Source organism: Lissotriton helveticus, chromosome 7 (genome assembly GCF_964261635.1).
Source record: "Lissotriton helveticus chromosome 7, aLisHel1.1, whole genome shotgun sequence".
Taxonomy (NCBI): domain Eukaryota; kingdom Metazoa; phylum Chordata; class Amphibia; order Caudata; family Salamandridae; genus Lissotriton; species Lissotriton helveticus.
The window spans coordinates 182841868-182866531 of NC_136068.1; the positions used below are offsets into that span (position 1 = coordinate 182841868).

Here is a 24664-nt window from a genome sequence, read left to right on the forward strand (position 1 = left end):
GGGTCTCTATTGGGTTCTGTTTTTGCTCACTTCTCATTAGTGGAGAAGTTACGGCATGACGTCATGCCATGTGAGCATTGTAGGGGAAGAGAAATCCTTTAAAGAGAGATGCATTGTCGCTCCGGATTTCCCTTCTCTTTTTGAAATTCAGGAGCAGCATCATTGTCGTGGTGTCACCAGGGCTTTAAGTGGAAGTTTTTTCAATATTATATCAAGCCATCGTTGCTGTTTATTTATCTTATGCAACTAACTAACAACCATTGACAAAGCCAATAGTCCTGACTTGTAGGTATGATGTTACTTGTATCATATATCTGGATGCAATGACAGAAACAGCAAAATACAAGTCGGGCGGCAAACTATGCTAGGCACAGATTTTTAGCTTATGTGTTTTTAAGCCACGTCCTTAATTACATTGGCCACACCCCTTTGAGAGACCCTCCAGTCTTTTCATCCCACTTAAAGCCCTGGGTGTAGTCTATACCCCCCCTGTACAGCGCAAATCGAAATTGTGGCATCCTTGAGATAATGGCAAAGCGCCTAGAGGTGTCATGCTGACCAAGCTCTTCTGTTTTCTTTTCTACCTGCTCACTGTATACAGTATGTCACGCAACTCGCAGGTAAGAGAGATCAGTAAAAGAACATGCATTAATAATACATTGGTACTCTCTCTTGCACCCCAAGCTCCACACCCACACTGCAGGGTGCTTCTCGCTTAACAATGTAATCCTGCACTCTCTTACACCTTGCAAGGTCAGCGTCTCATTTTTCAAACCTTGTCTCACCAGCTTAAAATTTTCCACACACTTCAGCAACTTTTCAGTAGATGAATCTTCATATGTCTTCCCTGCAAGCCCAAGTCAGGAGTTACTGGGAGCTAAAGAAGATATGGTGAAAAATAGCACTATATAATACAGGGAATTGTTAAATTGTATTGGTCTTAGCTTCGAATTTTGTCGCTGAAATTTTAAATAATGCAACATTTATTTAAATTGCTAAATGTTTAATATAAAGTGATGATATGTGCAATTGTGTTGTTTAAATACCATTGGTCTAAATAAAATGTATTTGACTGATGACACTATATGTGCTGAATGACAGAGTTTGAGTCTGACCCTTAACAAAGAAGTTTCTCTGGGATGTTCCCACACAATGGCAGTTCTGAAGAGAAACTTATGAAATAGTCTAAATTAGGGTGTCTCACAGTGCCAGTGGTAACCACCCTATATGTAAAGCACCGGCGCTAAGCTTGCTTCTAAATTATTCGACACATTTCCACATGGCCCTGAGTGTAAAGCACGAGCACCTTGCCCACTACATTAAGCAAAGTTAGAGTCTCTGGAATGTTCTATTCAAAGTAATTGTTAATTAGGTGGGTTGTCCATTCCACGTTATAGTCCCACTGTAGAAGGCTATACCGTATGTTAAAGGCCCCAAATACCAATTATAGGCTAGTGCCACAGACGAGGGCCTTTAACAACTGATATAGCCCAAGAAAGAATGGCCGTACATTCCACCACTGATGTTAGAATGTTCTAAATTAAACCGAGAGAAGCAGAAACAAAAACAATGGAATGTTGGACTTAGATTAGAAAGTCTATTCTGGCAATTATTGGCATTGAACCACTTCATAGTTTTTCATGGAGCTCTAAAAATTCCAATGCTCTAAAAAGCACTTACAATCAATAAATAAATAAAACCTTTACCTACAGAGAAATGCAGAAACATGCATGACAGTGGTGCCTTACAGGGCAAGGTGGAGACGGGTACATTACATTAATACAGTATTTCCTCTATAGAGTCTTTAATGATTCCTTTTTAGGTCTCGCCTGTCGATGCGCATGCGCATCGAGCAAGCGAGACTATAGGGGCTCATCTACTCTTTATCTAACTTGCAAGGAATCGTGGCGATTCCTTGCAGTGCCCGTGACTTTTAAGCTCAATGCGCATGTGCATTGAGCTTAAAAGCGCGTGCACAGCCGCCCGCATTCCTCCGACACCTTTGAAGTGAAGCTTAGCTTCACTTCAAAGGCCCGGCTTCTTCACACCCACATGCCGCTCTGCCCCGCTCCGCCCCCTCCCCTGAGTCATCCTGCCTCCCCCCTCCCCTCTCTTCCCTCCGTCTTGTTCCTGCCTGCCCCTGTCTCTTATGTAGGGCGAGCAAGCACGACTTTCCGTAATGGGAAAGCCTACACTATCTTTGGCTTCCGAAAATAAAACGGCAACCAGTGCACATCTTAAAGGATGCTCGAGCCAGCTCTGCATCCCCTTAAACATACATTAGTTGATATTTTTTGTTAAAGGAGTAGCTCCTGTTACCTCAAATATACATCATTATTGTGAATCGCCATTAACACTGCTGTGCTTATTACTCGCCCTGTGGTTTGTAAATACGTAACTTTTCTTACCCGCTCCGCCCCCTCCCCTTCCCGCCGTCTCGCATTTCCCCTGTCGCACTTCTCCTCCCCCCTCCCCTCTCTTCCCTCCGTCTTGTTTATTGTACCCGCTCCGCCCCCTCCCCTTCCCGCCGTCTCGCATTTCTCCTCCCCCCTCCCCTCTCTTCCCTCCGTCTTGTTCCTGCCTGCCCCTGTCTCTTATGTAGGGCGAGCAAGCACGACTTTCCGTAATGGGAAAGCCTACACTATCTTTGGCTTCCGAAAATAAAACGGCAACCAGTGCACATCTTAAAGGATGCTCGAGCCAGCTCTGCATCCCCTTAAACATACATTAGTTGATATTTTTTGTTAAAGGAGTAGCTCCTGTTACCTCAAATATACATCATTATTGTGAATCGCCATTAACACTGCTGTGCTTATTACTCGCCCTGTGGTTTGTAAATACGTAACTTTTCTGAGAAACGGATTGGGTGAGTTGGTGCCCCTAAATAGTTGTGCCCTCGCATTTTTAAACGTCCTGCTCTGCTTGCAGTCCATTGAAAGCGTTGCATTTCAGTTCATTGTTTGGCATTAAATGGGGACCTCCAACAATCTGAAACGAGTTAACATCCGCCTATTGTGTTTCTAAGTGCTCTCAAGCTGCAAGGCCGAAACCACCGTGTGTGGGCTTCCCTGCACCAGCCACGGCCCATGCACAATAATCATTTCAAGTCCCGGACAAGTAATTGGATCTCGCCCTTCATTTAACAGCCAATCAAACTCAGTTAGCATTCTCTTTTTTCGAGAAATTAAATCTTTACTGGCCTCAGCCTCCGAGTATCAGAACTCTGCCTTTTTTGCAATATAATGTCATGGTACTTTTACTGTCTATGCCCTGTCCGACAACACAACGAGCGAGACTCACTTCATGCGAATGTCTGGCGTTATAAGATCAGAAAATGTCTTCTAGAATTAGTTATATGGCTAAAAGTGTCATTTCCTACCCAGAGTGGCCTGGCAGAGGGCATGTTCAATAGAGGGTTAGGTGAAAACCTATTCAAAGCGGGTTTCTTCAGCGAACTAGTACCGCAGAGCCAGTCAACCTCATTTTGTTTAAAGGCATATCCAGGTCCTCCAAAATTAAAAGCTAAAAAAATGGGGGCTCTTGTATTTTTATCACGACTGTAGTGCCTGGGATTATCCCCCCCCCCCTTCCCCCCATTCTTCTACCACAATGTTTACACATTTCAAGGCTGTCTGAACACGAGCTCCCTTCCAATCTGCAAACTCCGTGCAAGTGTTTCATTTGCGGCTTTACATAACAGTTTGCACCACTGCAATTTCTGGCATTCCATGCCCCGGCGGCAAAGTGTTACAAAATAAAACTTATGTCTTCACACTAAATTACTGTCTCGGGATACGTTTTACATAACTCTATCAGCTAAGTGTGTTTTCACGGACCAGGAATGCGACCCGTGTTGACCGCGGCCTTCTGGGGTCTAAGCAGTTATTTAAATTGTTGCATTTCGGGGGGCTATGCCGTGAAAGGCGCTCCCCATTCAGCGCCCCACAATAAAACCCGCGTTAACATTCCTCGCGGGGACGCAGTGTCGCGCCTTTGAGGGGAGGGCTGCCCCCCTCATTCGGCAAAAATAAATCCATTCATTTGATCGTGTAGCCATTGAGAGGCGACACAAAACAAGCCAAGTGTGAGAAATGCTATGAGATGAAGTAAACAAAAACATTTCCATGACAAAAAGGAGTCTCTGGCCCTTAATCCACCCACCATATGCAAGCGTTTTCATCAGCATAGCGCCTGATTTGATCTCGCATGACAAGACTGCACGAATGACTGCTGACATCAAATAATTGTTTGCGGGTTTTTGTGATTGCGTGTGTATTTATACATGTATACACACACACACAAAATGTAAACACGTGTAAATACACATTACGTCCATAAGAATAATATATTGCCGTCACAGACATATGATATTCAATATCATATAATGTATTGGAGAACTGCATGCATGCTACTGTACCGGCATGTATGTGTGAACAAACACGTGAAAGTTCAAAGAAAAGTCTACATGCCAAGTTATGTACAATTTACAGCATTTGTATCTACTAGTGCAAAAACTGCTGGATTAAACAGTGCATTTATGTAAATAGAGCGCTGAGACATTTATGTGGAAAGGGAAGATTTGAAAGCAAACTTATAACCTGATTTAATTATGGTCCTAAAGTTTTTTTCATCCAACAAAACTCACCCTCAACACCTCACTCACACTCAACTCCTCACTCACCCCCACCCTCACTCACCCTCAACACCTCACCCTCACACAGTGCAATAGGTCTCACAGGATTTTTAGTTAAAGCTTTTACAAATGTTTATTGCTTTTTTGATTTGTAATTCTTTAGCATTGGCTACAAAAAATAAAAATGCAAAAGATTTACAACAAAAAACCCATAAACAATTCTAAATGCACTAACTCTAATGCTGCGAGACCTATTGCATTTCCAATGCTTGTTAGGTCTCGCTATTACATTCCACAAGGAATGAATAGCGAGAATTATAGGGTTGCATCAGGAAAGCTAAACCAGCCGGCGGATTTCCACGAGTGCATGTGGTCTCGTGAACGCGCTCCCATACGCCTGCTGATTTAGCTTTCCTGATGCTCTCCACATCAAAGCAATCAGCCTCCCTCCCACAGGCTTCTCCATCGTGCGCAGTGCGCGCTAGCCTCACTTCTCCTCCCCCCTAATTGCTCTCACTTTCACGGCCGCCAGGCCGTTCCCTCCACGTTCCCTCTTCTTCCTTCCTCTCCCCGTCTCCCTTGCTTCTTCCTCCCTCTTTCCGTCTCCCTTGCTTCTTCCTCCCTCTTTTTTTCATTCGCTATATGTTTATTTTCCGCGCACTACTTTTTAAAATTAATTAGCTTTGGTTGCAACTTTACTTTCCTTCCCAACACCAGTGCTGTTTACTGTGAGCCTCTTGTCGCCCAGTTAGTGGTGTGAAGTGAATTGCTCTAGCGCCATTAATTGCTTGTATCTTCCTGTTAACTGTGGGACAGAGAACAGCAGAATGCTGTAAAAATAACACCTTGTACGCCTCTGTGTCTTCAATCTAATTGTTTAAATGCTTAGAGAAGACAAACGGGGAAAACATGCAAATGCACTTTCAAGTGCAGGGGTATTACTATATCTGTAGGACAGGGAGTGTTTTGTTTATTGTGTATTTCATCCTTTCTCGTGTCAGGTGATGCGTTGTGCGAAGCAAGTGTACTGTGTCAGGGACAGGGCGGCAATCACAGCATCATGATCCACTGTCAGAGGCTCCGCTGTTTTTCCGGTGTTAGTGAGTTCGAGTCCCGGCTTAGCCATTTAGCATACTGTGTGATCATGGGCAATTTATGAAATCCGATGAAGATGCTATCTTCATTTTAACACGTACACGCAGCATATTGCTGCTAATACAGGTTCCTGGTTGCACCAGTCACTTCCCACCTAGGCCAGTGTTTGTGAGTTTATTAAAATCTGCCTGTCGGGGTAATAGCTGGGGCTCTGTGAAGCGCGAGGGCCCGGGAATGGCAGCGGCCCTCACAGGTCCAGGCAGCAAGTTGAGGCTGTGTTCAAATAAAGCATACTGCTATCACCTTCAGCAAACCTTTTGCTCACCCATGCCAACTCGCCCTTGCCAGGACACCTCGTCCATGCCAAGTCCCTCGATTTATACCGAGGCTCCTCGCCATAGTTATGCCTGCACCCCCTCCAAAACACACACATGCACCCCCTCCAAAACACACACATGCACCCCCTCCAAAACACACACATGCACCCCCTCCAAAACACACACACGCACCCCCTCCAAAACACACATACAAGCCACCCCCAGGTTTGTTTTTTTTGCGCGAACTGGACCCGAGACATCAGGTATCAGAGCGCTTTACATGAGCACCAGTTTTGTTACAGAAGAACTCATTCATTTTTGTAAGGCACGGGGAGATTAAGTGATTTTCCCAGAATCACAAGATGTTGAGCGTTGTTGCCGAGACTCGAATCCGGTTCCCCAGCTTCGAGGTTGACTTCTGTACCCGTCAGGCTACATCCTCTATTCAGCCCTCTATCCAGGCCCCTGCTCTTCCAAAGGAGCACTGCCGTCCTAGCCAATATCTTCTTCCAAAGCTACCATCACACCCTCACTCTACTGCCCTCACTCTACCGCCCTCACTCTCAGGGCCGGACTAGGATCATAAACCGGCCCAGGCAAACTGCTCAGTTGCCCCCCCTGGGGTGAGGGGGAGTGCAGCCGAGCAGTTTGGGAGGGCCGGTTTCGCCCAATTTTGTTACCGGGGAACGATATTGGCGACCCCCGGTAACAAAAACGGCCCTCCGGGGGCCCAAAACCGGCCCCCACCCTAGCGGCCTACCGGGGAAACGCCTGGTACCCGCTATGGCCAGTCCGGCCCTGCTCACTCTACCACTCTCACTCTACCACTCCACCGCCCTCACTCTTCAACCCTCACTCTACCACTCCACCGCCCTCACTCTACAACCCTCACTCTACCGCCTCACGCCCTCACTCTACCATTCTATCACCCTCTCTCTAGCACTCTACCGCCCTCACTCTACCGCCCTCACGCTACCACCTCACTCTACCACCTCACTCTACCGCCCTCACTCTACCACCCTCGCTCTACCACTCTACCGCCGTCACTCTACCGCCCTCACTCTACCACTCTACCGCCCTCACTCTACCACTCTACTGCCCTCACACTACCACTCGACCTCCCTCACTCAACCGTGCTCACTCTCCGCTCTACCACCCTCACTCTTCCGCCCTCACTCTACCACTCTACCGCCCTCACACTACCACTCTACCGCCCTCACTCTACCACTCTACCGCCCTCACTCTACCACTCTACCGCCCTCACACCCTCACTCTACTGCCTTCACTCTACCGCCCTCACTCTACCGCCCTCACTCTACCACTCTCACTCTACCACTCCACCGCCCTCACTCTACAACCCTCACTCTACCACTCCACCGCCCTCACTCTACAACCCTCACTCTACCGCCTCACGCCCTCACTCTACCGCCCTCACTCTACCATTCTACCACCCTCTCTCTAGCACTCTACCGCCCTCACTCTACCGCCCTCACTCTACCACCCTCACTCTACCACCTCACTCTAACGCCCTCACTCTACCGCCCTCACACTACCACCTCACTCTACCGCCCTCACTCTACCGCCCTCACTCACTCTACCGCCCTCACTCACTCTATCGCCCTCACTCACTCTATCGCCCTCACTCACTCTATCGCCCTCACTCACTCTATCGCCCTCACTCACTCTATCGCCCTCACTCTATCTATCTATCGCCCTCACTCACTCTACCACCCTCACTCACTCTATCGTCTCACTCAATCTATCGCCCTCACTCTATCTATCTATCGCCCTCACTCTATCTATCTATCGCCCTCCCTCACTCTATCTATCTATCGCCCTCCCTCACTCTATCTATCTATCGCCCTCCCTCACTCTATCTATCTATTTATCGCCCTCCCTCTATCTATCTATCGTCCTCCCTCTATCTATCGCCCTCCCTCTATCTATCTATCGCCCTCCCTCTATCTATCTATCGCCCTCACTCTATCTATCTATCGCCCTCACTCTATCTATCGCCCTCCCTCTATCTATCTATCGTCCTCACTCTATCGCCCTCACTCTATCTATCGCCCTCACTCTATCTATCGCCCTCACTCTATCCATCGCCCTCCCTCTATCTATCGCCCTCCCTCTATCTATCTATCGCCCTCCCTCACTCCATCTATCGCCCTCCCTCCCTCTATCTATCGCCCTCCCTCTATCTATCGCCCTCCCTCTATCTATCGCACTCCCTCTATTGCCCTACCTCTATCTATCTATCGCCCTACCTCTATCTATCGCCCTCCCTCTACCTATCTGTCGCACTCCCTCTATCGATCGCCCTCCCTCTATCTATCGTCCTCCCTCTATCTATCGCCTCTGTCTATCGCCCTCCCTCTATCTATCGCACTCCCTCTATTGCCCTACCTCTATCTATCTATCGCCCTACCTCTATCTATCGCCCTCCCTCTATCTATCTGTCGCACTCCCTCTATCGATCGCCCTCCCTCTATCTATCGTCCTCCCTCTATCTATCGCCTCTATTTATCGCCCTCCCTCTATCTATCTATCGCACTCACTCTATCTATCACATCACCACAGCATCACTCAGCACCACCACAGCATCACTCAGGGGCACAACAACATCACTATGCGCTACCACAGCATCACTGAACGCCACAGCATCACTTGTCGCCACCACAACATCACTCATCGCCACCACAGCATCTTTCTGTGCAACCATTCAACAACAACTGGTTCAAATATGTTCTCTCAATGTTTCAAGCTTTATTACAAATGTCACAAAAATATGTTAATATTTAACTTCTGTTCTTGGATTTTCGTCAGAATAAAATACACTGAACATAATCTTCACAAAAGTTATTTACAAAAGTTTAAGCTATTGCCATTATAAATTACATGAACTTTTATTTAAGTATTAATTATTAAGAAAAATGAAAAGTCATTGTTATTTGTAATATCAATACATCTAAGTCACGGAAATACAACACATATTGCATTACAAATGCTATAGGTGTCACATTTGCGAAAGTTAAAACTATTGGAATTGTAAATGACAAAGCTATTAATTTAGCTATTTTCAAAACCAGCACATAAATACAAAATGTGTCATTAACAATACCAATAACTCACACTTTCCTAATGCGAGACCTATTGCATTGCAAATGCTTGTTTTCTATCTCTTTGAAACAATTTAAGAAAGATTGATTGTAATTTTCTTTCAAAATCAAATAAATATTATTTTGATCTGTTGTAGCTGGGTCTCTAAAAAGAGCGGGACCCACAGGCCGGTGCCCACTTTGCCTATTTGGCAATCCGAAACTGCTGACAAGGTGGCCTGGCTCCCTGGCATGGGCTCACTCCTAGTACATGGGCCAGGTGTCAGTGCTACATGAACAATTTTACTGTTGGTGCAGACGCACAAAAAAAGACAACCCTGTCCTTGTACTTTAATTCTCAGCGCATCCAGTATCATTACCTATGCAAACTACAGGAGACTTGTGAAATGCCACAGACAGGGACTGTATGCAGGCTGTGCCACTTAGCATATTATTGTGGTAACCAAATGAGTGGTCGTGAGGGGGGCGGGGGTCTGGGGGGGGGTGTTGAGAAATGTCATACCAATGCGGACACACTGCTCAAACCAGCCTCCATCCATCCAGTACCTGCAGGATGGGACTTCTGGCTTTGACCCAAGGTCTTTAGTGGATATTTTCGCCTGGCTACCTTCATTTGCCCTAAAAATGACTATATGGCCACAGAGCGTCAATCGACGTTGTCCGTTAAGGCTGAAGGGTCTCCCACAAACTCAAAGGGCTGGTTCCTGATAATAGTGAATTTTTGCATTCATCCAAATCAAAGTCTGTAGAAAACCTTAATAGTGTGATGACCAAGCCACTTAAGTCAAGGTGTGTGAAGCATTGCAGGAAGCGTGTTTGGTCAGTGAAGCTGAATGCGTGTACCAAAACATCACTATCCGCTGTCAATCGAGTAACGAGGGGGCGAGTAGCTCCCTGCTCCTACTTGGCCAAAAAACAGTCTGATAGAAGTCAAAGAAATATGAGTATTCATTCGCTTGGCTGGAAATCGGAGTTTGGAAATTGACCTGAAAGAAGCATTGCTTAATTTGTGGGGGAAAAAAATATTTTAAATGAATACATGGCATGGCCCTGGTCAGGAGGCCACTTTAGCTTTCACCACTAGTGCAACTCCCATCGCTGCCAATAACAGTACCAGCATAACTACTAAGCATCACACTCTTACAGGTATGACGATTCAGACTATTCCAGGCCCACAGAGCTATAAGAATTGTATGGGCTGCAGGTAGTCATTTTTAATGTATTTTGAATTAATAAACAACTGTTGTTGTCCTCATCTCTAAATTAGACACACAGCGCCACCATGTGGCAGACTGTCATAAGTGCCGGTGTTGAGAATTAAGTGCCAGTGCCAAGCACCAGAAACCACAGGCTCAAATAAAGCATTGAAAATTAGACGGATCGCCAGGCACCAAAGAAGGTTTTTTCAGCAAGAGGGAGACCACACCTGATTTCAGGATGTTTAAGACAATATAGTGGCTATGGTTTTGACAATCACGCACCACATCCACTAAAGACACCTGAAACCTTTCTCCAATATTTCAGCTTCACTGGATTCAGTCTTTGAGTTCAACCCCAAACCCTGCACCACTGTTCACACACCCTCGACCTGCCCTCCAGGCCCCCCTTACTCATGCCTGTCTCCGTGTTCAGTGTAATCAATGGTGTAGCAAGGGTGTCATGAGCTGGGATGGAGGTAAGAAGAAGGGCCACCATGTCCGTTGGTTGGGTAGTAAAATACAGCCATAACTGGGGTTCAGTGGGCCCCCAACACTCTTGGTCCCAGATGCCACTGCATCTTCTGCACTACTGATAGCTGCAGTCCTTTAAATGAACCGTTACTGTCCAGTACTGAGTACCAGCACTTTTTTGGTCGAGCCTACAGCAGTGCATGCGCTGCTTGCTCGACATTTAGTAAAGGGTAAAAAGAAGTGCTACCTACCAGAGTTTTGCTGGCCTGAAGCTTGAGTGCACGTGCGCGTGCACGCGCGGAACAACCATCTGTCTCCTCTGTCACGGGTCATTAAGTTGCTTTCCCCTCTGCCTCCGTCCGATCACTTTAACTTTCGTGGCTTGGCCTGTTTTTTTATACTGCTGGGGTGATGCAAAGCTCCTTATTTTTGCCCTTTGAAAAGCTTGCAATGTCCTTGTTTCCCTATTTCTTTGCAAAGTTTGTGTTTGCATTTTGAAATAACTGTCATTTTATTGAGAAATAATGTCCCCCCCAGCCAAACTTCCATCCCCTTTTCCCCTCTTTTTTTTAAAGGAAAAGTAGCCGCCAGGTCCAGCCTCTGTCCCTTGTTGCTAGTGCCAAAGTGAGGCGGCCAAACGTGCCAAAGTGAGGCGGTCTGTTTTTTCACAGCCCAAGTCTGTTCCATCTCTTCGACAGATGTGTCAAGCTCGTGAGCAGGTGAGAACTTGCCGGGCTCGTAACTTGTCTCCCAACTTGACAGCTAGGGCTGGCCCGTGCAAACAACAAACACTCTTCGTCTCATGTGCTGTGAAGGCCCAGGCGCGGCACTCTCTCTCCCTCCGCTGCCTTTCATGCAGCTTGGCACGGCTCTACAGCTGCAGCTATAAAGCATACATACTCCTTGGAAGGGCTGCAGCCCACACGCTGCATGATAAATACTACACATGTCAACTCTGAGACCAGAACACACCAAGAAAGGGTCGATAATAACACTCTGGGTGCCAGTGAGGGTGGAATGGGTTCACCTGCACCCCTGTTCTTTCTCTAGAGACCCCTATGCTCGCACTTTTGAAAAGTGCCAGATGCCAAGCTGCAGGGGCGCTCCTACGTCACCAGCCCGGACATGAGGGGCAGGCACTCTGAGGCACAGTAACCCAAGACTCAGGGGCATCAATAAAAGTGAGCAGCAGGGGGTGTCACTGCAGCACAGACGTCTGCTCCTTTCACAGTCTCAGTTGAACAGGACTCGGGCACTATACAGGGCAGCTCCCTGCATGGTTGACCAGCTGCTTGAGGCTTTTATCTCGGAGCGGATTCAGGCTAAAACTTAATCACATAAACAGTATAAAGGGAAAACACGTCCACCACTACCACGTCCACCACCACCACGTCCACCACATCCACCACCACCACCACCACTTACACCACCACCACCACGTACACCACCACCCCCCCCACATCCTACACCACCACGTCCACCACCACCACCCAACCACCACCATGTCCACCACTACCACATCCACCACCACCACGTCCACGACATCCACCACCATGTCCACCCCCATCACCACCACGTCCACCACCACATCCACCACCACGTCCACCACCACCCCCTTCACCACCACCACCACATCCACCACCATGTCCACCACCACCACGTCCATCAGCACCACGTCAACCCCCACCCTGTCCACCACCACCACATCCACCAACACCACGACGTCCACCACCACCACGTCCACCACCACCACGTCCACCACCACCACATCCACCACCACCACGTCCACCACTACCACGTCCACCACATCCACCACCACCATGCCCACCACCACCATATCCACCACCACCGCGTCCACCACCACCATGCCCACCACCACCATGCACACCACCACCATGCCCACCACAACCATATCCACCACCACCACATCCACCACCACCACGTCCACCACATCCACCACCACCACATCCACCACCACTACGTCCACCACCACCAAGTCCACCACCACCAAGTCCACCACCACCAAGTCCACCACCACCACGTCCACCACCACCACGTCCACCATCACCACCACGTCCACCACCACCATGTCCACCACCACTACCACCAGCACCACATCCACCACCACGTCCACCACATCCACCACCACGTCCACCACCACCACCACGTCCACCACCACCACCATGTCCACAACCACCACATCTCCCACCACATCCACCACCACCACCACGTCCACCACCACTACCATGTCCGCCACCACTACCATGTCCACCACCACCACCACGTCCACCACCACCACGTCCACCACCACCACGTCCACCACCACCACGTCCACCACTACCATGTCCACCACCACGTCCACCACCACCATGTCCACCACCACGTCCACAACCACAGGATCCACCACCACCACGTCCACCACCATGTCCACCACCAACACCACCATGTCCACCACCAACACCACCACATCCACCACCACCACATCCACCTCCACCACGTCCACCATCACCACGTCCACAACCACCACCTCCACCACCACCACATCCACCACTACGTCCACCACCACCATATCCAACACCCCATTCCACCTCCACCACCACCACGTCTACCACCACCACACCCACCACCACGTCCACCACCACATCCACTACCACCACCATGTACACCACAACCACCACCACGTCCACCACCACCATGTCCACCACCACCACCTTGTCCACCACCACGGCCACCACCATGTCCATCACGTCCACCACAACCACGTCCACCACCACCACGTCCACCACATCCACTACCACCACCACGTCCACCACCACCACGTCCACCACCACATCCACCACTACATCCACCACCACGTCCACAACCACGTCCACCACCACGTCTACCACCACCACATCCATCACCACCATGTCCACCACCACCAAGTCAACCACCACCACATCCACCACCACAACGCCCACCACCCCCACCATGTCCACCACTACCACGTCCACCACCACCACATCTACCAACACCACCATGTCCACCACCACCACGTCCACCACCACCACCACCACCAAATCCACCACCAGCATGTCCACCACCACTACGTCCACCACCCCCACCACCACTATCACGTCCACCACCACCATGTCTACCACCACCACATCGACCACCACATCGACCACCACCACCACATCGACCACCACCACCACGTCCACCACCATAATGTCCACCACCACCATGTCCACCACCACCACGTCCACCACCACATCCACCATGTCCACCACCACCATGTCCAAAATGTCGACCACCACATTCACCACCAACACCACGTCCACCACCACAACCATGTCCACCACCACCCGTGACTGGTAAACTGTCACTGGTGGGCAGGGGTAATAGGGATGTCAACCCCGGCTGTACATGGGACATTTAAGGATGCATTGAGTGCTATGTACCCCTGTGTTCTTATTGATGCCAAGTTTAGGGGGGGACTGTTTTTTGCTGTTTTTATATTACATTGAAAAGTTTTTTATTCATTCACAATCTCAAATCGTGATGATGTATGTTCACCTTACTGTTCCAACGGCATACATGTCGCTTCACCATGGCTACGGAGTCCATACGCCTGTTTTCATACTGCCGCCCGGCCCCCGGGATGTGGGCTGAATGGCTGTGTTCTTTCTGAGTAATGTCCAGATCCTTGGCCCGAGGTTGAATAAAGTTGTGGTTTACTCCGATGTCTGCTTTTTCATCACAATAAAAACAAATTATATAAAAAAAAAAGGATGCATTCAGTGCGAGAAGACAGGAATATGGGCTAGAAGTATTACACCAGACCCAAGATACATTTTGAAGAGGTGCAATGTTGCAGGGGCTAGTTTAAAAGCACTCACAGCATCTCTACCTCACAGTAACATACCTGCATGAGCCACTCACTCAAAACAAACATTGGCATAGCCAATAGGTCTAGCCTTTGGGACCTTATAAGTGTTTAGCCATGCAACACTTGTCTGTTCTGGGCACGGGTTCGAACAGTCTTTGGAGTCAGCTCGTGATTTCTTGAGCTGTACTGTCTATGAGAGCTCTGGTAACAGCCCATAAACAATCTGTGTTGTTGCTGTGGCCTCAGTCCTGCGTTTCTGTCAGTCTTCAGAGAGCCTTCGAGGAATGCGCTTCCTCGAGATAGCACAAGTTTTATAGGGTCATTTTGTTCCACCCTAAGAATCCCTTGTGTCCTCTTTAGAAGAGGAGTGGGGGGCGTGGGGGTTTTATGACCCTTCCGTCCGTTTGCCTGGAAACCCTTTGCAGACGTGAGCTGCACCTGGTGCTATGTTAGTTTTGTAGCACATGCCTACAATTCTGGAGCAGTTTTCTTCCGATTAGTATCCCTCTACATACAGCATCCGCTATTTTGTACTCTGGCTGATTAGACAGTTTGGACACCATACCCCCCCCCCCCCCCCCAATCCATTTTAGAGTGTTATATCAGCCCGGACTCCACGTAAGCAAACAGAATCAGTAGCCCTCTCAGCAGACCATAATAAATGCACCTTCCTTTGATCTTCACCATTACTCCAAATTTCCTGCTTATAGGCTGCACACCTGCTCCATCGCTCTGTATACTCTGCGGCAAGGCCAGGGAGACGACTAACACCTTTACAACCCCCCATCGCTCAGCAAAGAGGCCAAAGAGTTGAGAAGCAAATAGTCTTAACACCGTTATAGTCCGCATCACTTGGTGCGCTCAGCACAGAGGCCAAGGAGTGAGTGAGCAGGTATTGTTAACACCGATATGGACACGCACCAGGCACTGCCTCACCTATCCAGCACAGCAGCCCACACACCTGATGCTGCTCGGTTCTTAATGGGGAGACATAATATTGGAAACTAATCAGGGACCCCGGACGATAAATTTGGAGGCAAAAAAGGGGCTGGAGGCATGTGCGGTGAGGCACACCACACATCAGTGTCACTATGCACAAGCATATCCATGTGTGCTCTCTTTGTGAGCTGTGGTGCTTTGGGCCAAGAATAAACTTTCCCCCAGCAAGTGCTGTAGTGTTGTCTTTGGAGCGCCTAGTGAGTGAAGAGGGAAGACAGAGGAAGTGCAATAATGTGCTGCATACATGTATGGACTCAGCTGAAAACTAGCTAGGGCTTAGAATGCTACCTTCTGTAGGGATATGACTGCCTGAATTAGCCTGAGAACCTTCCTCTACTGACACTACAAATGCTATTTAACCACCCTTCGAGCATCTTTGTCCGTCACTACACCACACTAGCATCAACAAGGCAATTAGCATCTGTGGGACACACAAACCACCAGCCGTCAGGGCACGTTTGCCACCAGGCACACACACCACCAGCCGTCAGTGCACGGTTTCAACAGGCACACACACACCACCGGCCGTCAGTGCACACTTTCACCAGGCACAGACACCGCCAGCTGTCAGTGCACTCTTCCACCAGGCACACACACCACCAGCCTTCAGTGCACACTTCCAGACACACACACACCACCAGCCATCAGTGCATGCTTTGCCACCAGGCACACACACCACCAGACATCAGTGCACGCTTGCACCAGGCACACACACACACACCACCTGCCGTCAGTGCACGCTTTCACCAGGCACACACCACCAGCCATCAGTGCACGCTTTCACCAGGCACACACACCACCAGCCGTCAGTGCACACTTCCACCAGGCACACACACCACCAGCCGGCGGTGCACACTTCCACCAGGCACACACACCACCAGCCATCAGTGCACAATTTCTACAGGCACACCCACCACCAGCCATCAGTGCACACATCAATTGTTAACACATCCACAATTAACTATTGTAGCAATCGCAGTATGGCGCACTTTACTTTTAAACATGTCAGTGCACGCTTTTCCACCAGGCACACACACCACCAGCCTTCAGTGCACGTTTCCAGACACACACACCACCAGCTGTCAGTGCACGCTTTACCCCCAGGCACACACACCACCAGCCGTCAGTGCACGCTTTCAACAGGCACACAAACACCACCAGCCGTCAGTGCACGCTTTCACCAGGCATACACACCACCGGCCGTCAGTGCACACTTCCACCAGGCACAGACACCATCAGTCATCAGTGCACGCTTTCACCGGGCACAAACACCACCAGCCGTCAGTGAATGCTTTCACTGGGCACAAACACCACCAGCCGTCAGTGCATGCTTCCATCAGACACACACCACCAGACGTCAGTGCACGCTTTCTACAGGCACACACACCACCAGCCAGCAGTGCACACTTCCACCAGGCACACACACCACCAGCCATCAGTGCACAATTTCTACAGGCACACACACCACCAGCCAGCAGTGCAGACATCAATCGCAGAATGGCACACTTTACTTTTAAACACATTTATATCAAGCGCAGCATACCACCATTGCTACAAAAATAAATACACATTTTTTTGGCCAACAATTTATAGACTTTTGTTGCAATTCGTGTTGCAATATTTAGCAATGCCAATAGCTCAAACTTAATTAATGCAAGACCTATTGCATTGCAAATGCTTGTTTATTTTTTGAGAGGCCTGCACTTCTCAAGGAAGACATACAAACGTACAAAAGGTACAGAATTCTTTAATTGCATGATTAGTTCAAATCCTTGCAATAGGAAAAACACATTCAAAGCAGTCTAAGTTAAAAATACTCATAAATTACAAATAGACATGATAAGAAGTCATTAAAACACATGACATTCCATTTCTTTGCAAGGTTAAAAGTACAATAAACGAACCAGGACATTCCAGTCAAACTGTTGTCAAGGGAGACGTAATACTTTTAATTGGAGAGTTCTACCACTTCTCAAGAGAGACATAATACTTTTAATTGGAGAGTACCGCCACTTCTCAGAAACAAGCAGGTACTCCGGTACAGAGTACCTGCACTTCTATTTTTCCATTTCAAGCACTGGTCCCAGGACCAATAATCCCTTCCCTTTTACAACTGGACACAGACAAAATTACAGCAATATTAGATGGAGATCATCGAATAACCTGTTGGAGTGATGATATCCGGTAGTTGGATTGGCAGACATTTTTACCTCACCGCTGCAGCCCTGCTACAGGACATTACGTATATCCGAAAAGGTTCTAAATCCCCTGCCCCCCAACAGTTTCCATGTAGCATTTGATCTTTTATATTAGACCAGGAAACTAAATTATAGAGGACATAGGTTTATTAACTTCCAATACTTCATGGGCTTGATAGAGCGCCATGTTGTTTGAAAAATCGTAGGGGTGCATCATAATCGACCGTAGTCAGCACCCGCATATTTAGTGGACCCGACTAATGTTTGGTTTAGAAATGTAGGACTGATCAAGGGTGTTATAGTATATAGAAATATGCTCATACCATTTATTGATTAATGTAGTGCTTAGTTGAGAGAGTAATGTTTTGGATAATTTAGAATTAATTGCTCTGTATATGCAATGTGCCTCGAGATTGAACGTGCCAAATTAAAGCTGTACGTGTAGGTTGCTGAGTAAGAAAATGATGCTTTAACATGAGAATAATGTTTGTTAACATAGAGTGTAATGTTAGGATTTATTCATGAAATGTTAATGTTGTGGTATTAGAAACGCATTTAAAAGAGTAATGGCCTGAGAGAAGAAACACTACCAGAGGCCTATATGTGGGTTTCTTAGCTTGACTAGAGATGCTGGGTTGGAAAATGTGCTTTGGGAAAGAGGCTTGTGGTTGCAGTTGAATTTTGAATTGAAACTTAGAGTGTGCAGAGGGATTCGTTCTCATGCATTTCTTTTGCAGGTGCAAGGCCATGGAACTCGTTAGGTAGAATGAGCATACATGCCAACAGACCCGATTCAGGCGGGAGACTACCGATTTTAAAAGCCAAAAATGGCTTTATTTTGGCCGTCTCCCGCCTGAAATTGCATTTTCTACAACAGAAGTCAATGGGGAATTTTCATTCTCCCGATTTTTTCTTTTAAATCTCCCACTGCCTGGTCCTTAAATGTTGGCATGTATGAATGAGCCATTGTTTAGAGTAGGAATGCGGACGAAGGGAATGCGCTGGCAGGTGCATTTGCAACATTTGGCGGAGAAGGTGCCTGGGATCCAAGGACACGGCAACGGTTTTTGAAAGAAGAAGGTTTGACACTGGAAAAGTACGAGAGTCTGTACATGCTGAAGGGGGAAGTGTCATGGGCGTATTCGTTGTTTTGGGGATTTTGTATTAGGGAAAGTGCCCCGAGGGTGGAGAGTTAGTTCGGTCTTAGTGAAGCTAGGGTTAGGTTCAGTTGGGTTTAGACTGGGTCCGGTCTAAGGCAGTTCATTTGGATTTGCAGTTAGAAATGGGTCTTAGTTTGGACTAGGCAGCAGAATCCAAGGAGCATCTTCGAACGAGCTTGTTAGTTTGTTCTACTTACTTGGAAAAAGTGAATGTGCTTCTTAGGGAGCCTTCACAGCTGGCACTTTTTTCTCTTGCTTGGGAGGTATGTTAAGTAGGGATGTCACTTTAGAGTTATTGTAGGGACAGACTAATCTTTTCTTTCCATTGGAACAGATGCAGTCGAGGGTTCCAGTGGGCACGGTGATTGCATGCCTGATGCTTTTAGAATTAACTTTGCTTTTTATTATGAGTCGTCAGAGACTCCTGCATAGGATTATGTTTGTATTATTGCCAGTTTATTTCTTGAACCTCTTGCTGAGGTGTTTGTATGTCCAGTTATTTTTGGCTTTGTAATAAAATCTTAAACTTTTCCCTCGGAGTCAGTGGTCCTTCAAATTAAAATGTATTGATTTTGGGAATCTGTCAAAGGTGTATTGAATTAAAAGAACTTCCTTCACACTTCCATGCAGACTAAAGAGACCCTTCGACCTGGGTATTCCTCGGAGTGGTAAGGTAAAAACCTAGGTGGGAATCCCAGCGTCATCAGGCTGATGCATGGCACGTGACTTGCTCTGCCCAAGCCCCAGCCCCGCCAGCCTTCTGATGACCACAGCCTGTCCGGAAATATCTAGATATCCTCATAGGCCAATACGCTGCTATGACAAAAGGTTTCTACTGGCTCACTAAGAGGCCTCACAAGCCAGACTATAAAATTTATAAACCATTCCTTCTTGAGCTTCCAGGCAGCAAGCAACTAGCCTTCACAACACTCCCTGGGACAGCTTAAAAAATCAGAACAAAGTGCACCCTGGGCTGATAATATGTAAAATACGGAATAACCCTTCTCTGCCGAGGTGCCACTGAATGAAATGCCCATTTTTGGACTGTGCCCAGGACTGTTTCCAGAAACTTCCTCGACCGCCCATGCTCCCTCCCCACAGAAGGCCAGGAGCGTTCTTCACAAGATTGGGCACGCCTGTGGCTTATCGAGGTTGGCGCCCTGACGTCAAAGAATTACAGCCCTGCGGGGAGGCGTGGGGGGGGGGGGGAGACTTTGGATGTGAGCCTGGCACAGGCTGACAAAAGGAAAGGGCAAACATGCTAAACTACCGCCCCAAAATAAGCAGCCCCCTTTAAGATAGATGTAATCCATACCTTTGATTATTATAAATGAAATAAAATCCTAACTGTTTTTAAAATCAGTACAGATGTACATAAGACAGAAATCACACATGTGGTCGGTGGCGGGGTGGGAGTGAAGAAAGCCCAGCCTTGGCTTACTTAACAACACAATGTCCTGCAAGATGGCAGGCCCCTAGGGTGTCCAGTGTAGTGCAAGCCTCCTGTGCAGTTCCTGGCCTTGCCTGCTTCAATAGCAAGGCCAAGGTTTGGTCACAGCATGGACCCCGCCTCAAAATGTTGACAGCTGCACATGCATTCATGCATATTCATGAGCCCCCCCCCCCCCAGACGCCCATGTGGAAAATCCTAATTAACTATGTCTCATCAAACACCAGAGAACACCCCTTGCTGTCCATACACCTCCAATGTGAGGCAGCTTCAGTCCCCTCCAATCAGCTAGCCTCCTCTCTCTCACCTTAGAAAAGTCCAGTCTCCTCCCCCCCCACTTTCCTTTCACAGGTTCCTGCAACTGCCTGCCAGTAAAGGCTCCCCTTGGTTATTTCACCAGAATGCCAACTGCAAAATATCATGGGACCAAAATATTGTGACTGTAAGTATACAGAGGTAAGTGTAGGATTAATATACTTAATTTCACATTTACGTGCCTTGGAGATATATATAGCTTCATGGTATGTAGCTATGGAGCAGAGAAAATTAATCTAAACGTACCTCATGTACTTACCTCCATGATATTTAGCCCTTGACTTTTAGGCCTAAATCAAAATGTTTTAGCCCCACAATATTTTTGTTCTCGATAGTCTGACATACAACCCCTCCATGACTATCAGTAGCTCCAGTTGCACTTTAAACAGCCCCTGCTCGTTCAACAGCTTGCTGCCTTCTATCCACAAACAATCTCCCAGTAACTAGCCCTAGCCCTTTTCTGTCCACACATACCATCAGTGGCAGCTCTTCCGCTATGGCGGAGGAGCCTCGCCCCACTGCTTTTAAACAGTGTGAAGTAGAAACATAAAACGCTAATAACTTTGAGTAATTATCATTTTAGGTTTCCTGTTGCTTTGCAGGAGGGCGGGTGGGCAGTTCTGCTCTGCTCTCCGAGCAGGGCGGGAGGAGTGGTTTGCCCAATCCTAAGTGCACATGACTGTTTGGCCGGCACTCTCGGCCGCCCAAAACAGACATGCGCACTTTCCCTGTTCTCCATGCAGGCTGCATTACAGCCTGCATGGAGAACATGCCCAGGCCCCCATTCCCTGACTGAGCATTGAACCAGGATGCTCAAACCAATCACAACGCTGCATTGCAGCATTGTGATTGGTCAGTGGGGCCTGGCTGGTGCTTCCTGTTCTTCGAGTTCCACGAGGAGAACAGGAGCAGAGACGCGGGACCCAGAGGCCAGGTAAGTAGTTTTTTTTATATTGCACACCCCTTCCTTGTAACCCCCCCCCCCCCCGAGACCCCCCATTCCCCACGAACCCCACCCCCTCCACCTACGAGCCATGTCGGCAGCCACAGTAGGTTTCACTGCCTACTGGAACCGACATCACTGCCACATGCAAGTACAAATGCTCCATATTAAACATCACAATCCTAAAAATGTGAAAGTGTAGAAAATTTCAGGCCACTCAAAGCAGTAACAATGGCCTGGATGCTCTAGTAATATTTTTATAAATGTGCATTTAATTGTTAAACTGATGTGCTCCAAACGCAACAAAACAAACAGCACCACCATGCCGTGGGCTGTCATAAGTAAGTGCTGGTGTTAATAATTAAGTGTGTGCCGGGCACTGGAAAACCCCAACACAAATTAAGCACTGGCTTATGAAAAAAATGACTGAAGAAGGTTTTCATGGCTGTGATGCCACTGAAGTTTATGGGAAGCATTTTGTTTGTTTGTAGGGTGAAGCTGAGAGTGAGTTGAGGGGTAGGCTGTAATAGGGTCTCCTACCCTAATAGCATTAGAGTACTAACTCTGTCACCATCTGACAGACTCCGGTCCCAGTATTATGAACAGCTTCTTTTCCCACCTGCATTGAGTAACACTTGTCCTCCTCTTCCTGGACCCAAGGCAGTGACCCTGCTTCCTCTCTGACACACTTACATCCCTAAATCGTTGGTCTCTTCCCTCTAGTAGCCGTTTCCTCCCCTCTGACATCTTCCCACCACTGGCTGCCATCTTTCCTATCACTAAACCCCATGCACTCCTTTGTCAACACATCCTTCCAGATGTACTTTGTAAATATTGTGGAACCCCTTTGACCACTCTACCCAACAGAATCTTTAACTGTCACCCCCAAGTACTTATTGAGTGTGGCAGTCACAGGTGGTGGGCACCGGCACTCCTTTTTGGGGACCAGGACTAATTTTTCAACAACTGACTTTGACCCAAATCAAGAGAGAGCAAGGTAGAAAGGAAAGAAAGAGAGAGAGAGAGCGCGAGAGAGAGGGTGGGGGAAACAATTACAAAGGGAGAAGACTGGCTGACATAAAAAAAGAACCTGCAAGAATGAAATGAAGAGACGAGTACTGGATCACCTAAAGTGGGGAAAAATCCTTTACGACGCAACTTTTACCATGCAGTGCCTTTACAACGCAGGTTTTTCAACGCAAGTCATTACAACGAATTGCGCTGGGGGGCGCTCTAGGATAGGTAATAGTTTAATTTACTATCCAACACCTTCCCTACTATCCACGGGGACTGGAGTTGGAATAGTAAATTAAACTATTCGCTATCCAGCACCCCCCAACGCAAGTCGTTGTAACGACTTGCGTTGAAAAACCTGCGTTGTAAAGGCATGCGTAGTAAAAGCATGCGTTGTAACAACGTACATCCCATAAAGTGAGCACTGGAAGTGCTAACTTAAGACACGGTCTCTGCCACAGTTTTGGACTGATTAGTGTCTTAAATAGTGGAGCTGGGTCAGCGGTATTTTACCAGCTTAGATTGTGGTAAATGGTTGTTGTGCGTGGAACTTTAAAGTAGTGCTGTAATTTTGCTGGAAATGCAGCAGCATTTGTTAATATCTCTACAGTGATTACAGAGCACAACCGAACACAATGAAATAATACAATTCAAAATAACAACACAACTAAAGCTAACTCAACAAAACTAAATGAAACCCAACAAACAGAGTAAAACATAACAAAAATCAACACAAAAGCACCAAAAACACAACAGATACCCTCACAACACATTAAACAATATATATGCACAAATAAGTCTTGTCAACCTATACCCACTCCACAAATGTACTTTCATAATGTGGTAGTAAAAGGTGTTTGCGCCAAGGACTGCCTAGTTATATCACCGAGGACATCAGTCAGTCAAAAATGTTCTGTGATCCAGCCCAGGTAGTGTGGGATGGTGGAAGAAAGAGGCGAGGGGTGGAATTTAAAACTAGGCAGTGTTTGTACTCGGCAACTGTCCTCGCACCGCCTGGAAAGCGCCTAGCAACAACTTTGGGCCCCTTCTCTTCTGTTGTTTTACATGTTAGACACTGTCACTCACACACAATGTCCAAACTCTCACTCACTCCGTGCAGCAACAATGCACAATGCATACCCACCTCACCACAATGACACACCGGTACAGAGGCCCGCTCGCAGGGGTCACACAACCCTTCTGTCCTCAAACAATGCCGGCTCTTTCTTGCCGCTGCTGTCAGCCTTCTCCCGGTTTCCCCCCTCCCTTGGGATGGAATGCGCTCCGAGCCGGGGTTACTGCTGGCCAAGCTTCTCTCCAGGCCTCAAACTTCTGAGGAGAGCGGGGCGGCTCGAGAACTTTATACACGGCTCCAGGGGCTGCCCCTCCTCTCGCGGCCGGCCCCGGGGGGAGAGGCGGCGTGCAGGGGTGATGAGGGGTTGTGTCAAGCCGGGTCCCTGCCTGCTCTGTGGGTGAAGGGCAGAGTAACTCACGCGTGGGCGTTCGACATCACCCGCCCTCGGCCCCCCCGCCAGCATTTGTTTCAATTTTCCATGATTTTGGGACATTGCAAGTTCTGGCGTTCTTGTTGCGCTTTTTGGTGCGGTCAAGACCTAACGAGCGTCGGGATCTGTCTCTCTTAACTCTTTATTGTGGCGCAGTGGTCTGAGCAGGCACTGAACCGATGCCAGACCCTAGGATGCTATGACCGTGTTCCCTCCTCTTTTGACAGCTCTAACTTTTTTGGAAGCTGGGGCTCCCTTTTAAATTCCCTAAATAAATAATTTTTTTGTTACAGTTTTATATAGCGCGAACTCCACCCGAAAGAATCAGAGCGCTCTACATGAGCACCATTTGCATTACAGATGGACGCATTTTTTTTT

General features: G+C 47.9%; 1 protein-coding gene across 2 annotated transcripts in view; it reads right to left on the reverse strand.

The window, feature by feature from the left end:
* Positions 1–24159, reverse strand: part of PLTP (phospholipid transfer protein) — a 226440-nt gene extending 202281 nt beyond the window's left edge. The window contains exons 1-2 of one of the 2 annotated variants that reach the window (XM_078651904.1): positions 23926–24159; positions 14390–14559 (exon numbers count right to left, since the gene is read on the reverse strand). The gene's annotated coding sequence lies outside the window, so the exon portion shown is untranslated. The remainder of the gene's footprint in view (positions 1–14389; positions 14560–23925) is intronic. The other variant, XM_078651903.1, reaches the window with a different exon arrangement.
* Positions 24160–24664: the final 505 nt, after the last annotated feature.